Below are 6,053 nucleotides of genomic sequence, written 5' to 3'. Positions count from 1 at the left end.
AGACTGGCCGGTGTACGGGGCCCGAAATTCCGATCCCCACCTCCGTGGGTCTCAATTTTTAAGGGATCCCACCTTTTTTCCTCTTTTTACCTTCTCTTCCTTCGCTTCTTGCTTCGTCCGGCCAGTCCTGCCTGCCCCTCTTCGGTATCTGTCCTATCCCTCCTCCAATACCCCTTTTTACCCCTACCACCGCAATCTCGCGCGCACACAGATTCTTTTCTCTCCAACGGGATGGAGCACAAACTGGCTCCACATACTCCCTCTTCATCCTCTTCCTTCTTCTCGTCTTCTTCTGCTTCTTCTTCTTCTTCTTCTTCGTCATTCTCTCTCATTCCAGGCGCTTCCTTCATCGTATATTTTTCATGCCATCTCTCTCTCTCTCTCTCTCTCTCTCTCTCCTCGATGGCCTCAAGCGCCTCTTTCTTACCCGACGTAAAAAGGCGGGCCTCGGCAGTCCCGACAAGATTGTCGCAACCAGGACCTCGGTTCAAACTCCAAGTTCGGTTTAAAAGGGATGAGTTTAAAAATTAAATAGAGTAGTATAATGCCTAGTTTTCACGTTGAAAATAAATTAGTTAACCTGTCCTACAACTGGATCCTAGGGCTCAATCTATCAAATATCCCTTATCCCTAATATTCAATTGTTATACATGAAGCTCCTTTCTCTTCAAAGTAAAAAGAATTTTACTTTGATTGAAGAATTTAAACATTGTTATCAAAATTTTTCAATTAATGAATTATAAAAAATTTTGTTGAACTACTAAAATACGTATAGTAAAATGTCACTCATACATTTCATATATTGCAATGCATATAAAATTGCATGCAAAGATAGTAAAAAGAAAATATTACATAGTTGATAATAACAAAAACTATAATGTCTTACAAATATTTGTTTAGTTTTTTATGTGACAGCAAGATAAAAATTTTCGTTAGAGTAAACAGAAATTTTCGTTAGAGTAAATGTCTTTCCATTATGTAAAATGTCGAAATTCATGTTTATCATCGTCATTCTGACCCTCGAGGGTGTCTATTTTTTCAGACTCGCGGAATGTCGTCGTATGCAATGCAATCCAGAAGCGCAGGGCGCCTGAGGGCCAATGCACGATTCTGTCATTGGTGGGGACAGCGTGCGCGCTAGCTATGAGGACAGGAGCCAGCAGAGAAAGGTGGACGAGAGGGTAGTCAGGATTGCTGAGGAATCAACGGAGGACGAGGACGAATGAACGAGGGAGAGGTAGGATGTGGCATAAAGAAGGGACGCGATAGAAGGGCAAGGAAAGAGAAGGGAAAAGGGAAGGAAGAGATGGGCGGGGAGGAGATGCGGCGAGGTCACGGTACGACCCTGCTTGAACGTGGTCGCATCCGTCGGGGCCTTGCCGTCGGTAGTAGAACCGACCTTGAGTCGCGCATTATGCCCCGTCCTTGTTGGAATTTCTGGGGCCCCTACTGGCCCCATCAGCCGTGTCTCCGGATGATCATCTAAGAGCGGGCCCAGCCGGCAGGGCAGCGGGGCCTCGCTCGTTGCCGTCCCACCACTCTCCGCCAATCGTGGGGACGAGGCTCCAGTATGTGCACCGGAGGAGAGCACACGGGTTCTTTCCGCTCCTTCCTTCCCTCCCTCCTACCCTACCTCTCTCTCTTCCTCCCCACCGCGCCTACCCGCATCTTCTCCACGAAGCCATCACGATCTCTCTCTTCCTCTCCCCTCAACGCCACTCTTCCTCTTCGCCCTCAAAACGTCGGAGAGAATCCACGGCGCCTCGCGCGTACATTTCTCGGTCCATACTATTATTATTGAGAGAGCACACAGATGGTATCGAGTACGGGCCTGTTTCGTCAGTCCTCCGGAAAGAAGCCTTATTTTTCCACCCCCCTGTCTTCTCCATTCTCGTCCTTATTCTCTTCCTTCTCTATCTCATCCATCGCCATTCCTGCGACGGCTTCGCGACCTCCAAGTAGCGTATTCTTTTTTCGTTCGATGGACTTTCTTCTTCTCTTCTCCGGAACGGCAAAATGACTTCGATTTCCGATAGGAAATCTCCGGCCCACTCTTGGATCCCAGTCGACACTCTCCGATTTCGACCTCTTCCGAATATATATTTGTGATGCATTAGATCAACGCTGCTCTTTTTTTCGATTAGCTTTTGGAAACTCCATGATAAGAGAATGTACATTTAGATGCACATTTTACAAGTTAATAAAATCAGATAAGTTTTCTTTCCACTATCTTATACATATTATACCTATGTAAAATTACATACTATTAGCAAATTGTCAAGCTTGTGTGTGCAAAGCAAAAAAGAATGTTGATAAGGCCAAGAAACAAATATAATCTTAAATTCTATTATGCTCCTTTCTTGATCTATTAACATTCTTTTTTATTTACATACTTTATTATTTTTCTAACAATTTCATAATTCTAAAGTTTCACAACTTTATATCATGGATGACATAGATTAAACTATTTTCTGCAATTAATATCCCTTAAATATATACATTGAAAAAAAGATATAATTTATTTTAGTGTATACTCTCTGTATACATATATAAAATTTCTTTTCAAAATATTTTCTTGCAAAACATCTCTGAATGTTAAACATATTTAAAATTAGTATTTATAAGATTTCGCGTCTCTGATTCACTATAATTGTTTTGTTTGCATTTCTAGCTGAAATGCTAGAGACTGTATCCCTGTTTCTCGGTATCATTCGGTGTCTAGGACGCATCTCCCGTCTGAAAGGAGTCGAAGGAACGAGGGCTCTTCAGAGACAGCCGCATTCCAAGTGAGATGCCTAATACCGTTCCTAGCACGGCAAAAAACAAAAGGTCATCACGAAGGATACGAGGGAAAGAAGGTACGACAGGATCATACGAGAAGGAAGACGATCCGCGCATCGTTGGACCCGTAGAGGAGAGGGGAGGGGACGTGGCAGGACGAAGAGGAGGCGGAAGGCGTCTCTCGGATATATTCCTGCGCAAACGGCCGCGATTTATACCGCCTGAAGCTCGCTATCCTAGAAGCCGAATGCCTAACTGATTGCTGAATTCCATTCCATCGGCCTGCCTTTTCTCCCTCCTCTTTCATTCTCTCTCTCTCTCTCTCTCTTCCTGTTCTTCGCTCTCGCGAGCGACTCGCGTCCTACGTCTTGGGAATGCTACGAGAAACCACGAACATCGTCGTTTGCTCTGGTTCAAAATTCCAGCTGCCTCAATAGAACCATCTGAAGAATATCATTGATTTCGAATAGTTCTGACAATTTTATAATCCTAAAATTTTACAATTTTCTGATAAGGATTTTTTCGATATAAACTAACTGTCAAGTACTTATGTATTCTTATCCGAGGGGGAACTACTTAATGTAATCGTGGGACAGAGTCCTCGAAATCATTATAAAATTTATATGAAATCTCTATGTATAATCCGACAATTACATATGCAACCACGAGAAATCATTGTATAATATTAAATAAAATCGTATATTTTACCAAATTACTTCATATGTAGTGAAAAAAATTATTTGTAATCAGATAAAATCATATGAAATCATGTAATCTATGGGACAATATTTCAGCTAGTGGTTACCCCCTTGGTTCTTATTCATAACATACCTTCCTCTTCGAGAAATAGCAATTTTTCATTTAAAGATCAAAAATATTATTTTAAAAAATCGCCATTCTCGCCTTTTTAAACGAATCTATTAAGAATTATGCGTTTTGGCTATGTTCAGCAGATAAAACAGCTTTGCAACTGTTGTAAAATTCTTTAATACGATTGCGCTCTTGCACTTAATTCCTCACTAGATCTAAATATCTAAACCAATCATATCAAAGAATTTTATAACAGTTGCAAAGCTGCTTTCTCTGTTGAACGCAGCTATTCCTACGTCTGTCCTTTTTTTCTTATCTTTTACATTGAGGCGACTTGCCTCACCGGCTCACTAATAGCTCGAAAGAACTCTTACCTTAGATTAGAAGGATGATTAGAAGAGTCGAAGGATTACAAAGAGGAACAGATTGCCGATCCCGAATACCAATTAATCGGTCATTTTCCGATTGCATTCTATGCGCACACGTAGTAAAAGTAATTACGCGGGCTTAATACTTTCTTATTCTGTATTGCAAAATCGTGTTCGCGTATCGATCATATCGTTCTCGTTTGTCATCGGAGAAATTTCTCATTACGGGACGTTATTAACGTGACCGCTTATCTGTTTTCCGTTTAATTCACCATTAGTACACAGATAAATCTGGATTAAACAAATCAAGTGAAAAAACTCTAATTATATTCGAATCTAAGAAGCGTAGCACACTACAGAAAAACTTAAGCAATAAGACGTAAGGAAATCAACATGTTGAATTTGCCACTGCTTACGTTATAGCTTTGTAGTTTCTAACGCAGGTCTGTCCTGGACAGGCATAAAATTTGAGCTCCGGAGCCAAAAGGCAAAGCTATCGACGCAAAAAATTTAATGTAGGTAAGATTTCGGAGACTGTCAAGTGTTGATACGCATCTAAGCGACGCTCATCACTTAACACTTTAGAATTCCTATCTTACATTGAATTTTTTTACGTCGATGGCTTTGCGTTTTGACTCCGGAGCTCATATTGGACAAGCTTGCTGTAACGTGATCGGCCAATTTGTCTTACTGCTTACATTTTATTAATTAAGTCTTTTTGTGTGCCTAATGTAAGTGTGGACTTTTGCGAAGATCAAAATGTTAAGGTATTCTGGGGCGATTGGCTCTTTGATCGACGGAATCAAGCGATATATCAGGATCATGTATACTTACATTTCGAAGGTGGATTCGCCACCTACAATAATAATTCTCGCGGTCGCTGTGGCGCAGCGTGTAACGTATGCGTGCACGCACGCACGTGTGCTATCTCGGTGGCTTCATCTCGGCACTTGCGTGCGGGATCTTTCCGCGCGATGAAAGGACGATGTCCGTAGCGAAGCGGAAGACAAGAGCTACACTAGGAAGAAAATATATGGGGAAGCCGACCGGGAATGCGTTTCCGAGGAGAGACGACGAGAAGGAAGGGAGTGAGTAAACAGGAGAGTTACGAATAAAGGAATGGACCAGAAGAGATGAAGAAAACTGGAATGCCGGAGGAAGATAATGCAATAAAAAGATACGGTGAAAAGGTGGGAAGAGAAGTCTGAGAGATAGATGAGGACGCGAAGAGATATAGTAAAGCTACAAAAGGAATAAAGTATGGTAAGGAAAAAATAAAGAGGGAAAGAAGGCGAACAAATTGTATTTGTATGTTGCGACTCAAATACGAATAAAAATGAACCAACGAGAAAACTGAAAAGAAGCAAACAGAAGTGAAAACATAGAGAAGGATGAGAGAAGTAAAAAGCTAGCGAACCAAATAAGTATCTTTAGAAAGCCTACAATGGAAGAAAATAAAGCGAGAAGACAAAAGAAATAGAAGCATCATCTATTAAACACTTTGCATGAAATAATAAAACATTACATTTAGGCTGTAGAAAACAGAAGCGACATGGAAGAAGTATGGATTTTTAAATGTTTTATGACCTATATCATTTTGTATCAATTGAACATTACAAATGTAGAATGTCGTGAGAATTTGACACTGTAGCAGAGAAATGATTTCCGCGCGAGTTAGAAGAATTGAAAATAAAAAGAGTGAGTGAGAGAGAGAGAGAGGGGGGGGGGGGCAGGAAAGAATGAGGAAAGCGAGAAAGAGAGGCCGCGGCCGAGAAGTTCACATTGCAAGGAGTAATGGCAAGGAAGGAGGCCCGCTCGCGCGAGTGAGTGCGGATGGTGATGGTGGCGGCAGTGGAGACGGCGGAGGAGGAGGGATCGGAATGCAGCCGAGTGAGGAATTCCGACCCCTCCCGCATATTTATCTGAACGCGCGGCGCGGCGCGGCGCGGCGCGGAGGCAGCGGGACCTGGGTCGGGCCCGGTCCGCGGGGCCCCCTTTTATAGTGCGCCAACCACGCGGGTTCCAGCGCGAAGAGGGAGTACAAATAAAGGAGAGAGGAAGCAAGGTAACAGAGAAAGAGAGAGAGAGAGAGAG

This window comes from Mycetomoellerius zeteki, unplaced genomic scaffold (assembly GCF_001594055.1).
Source record: "Mycetomoellerius zeteki isolate Tzet28-1 unplaced genomic scaffold, Tzet1.0 scaffold233, whole genome shotgun sequence".
NCBI lineage: Eukaryota > Metazoa > Arthropoda > Insecta > Hymenoptera > Formicidae > Mycetomoellerius > Mycetomoellerius zeteki.
The sequence above is the reverse complement of the archived record's forward strand: the minus strand, read 5'-3'. Positions refer to the sequence as shown.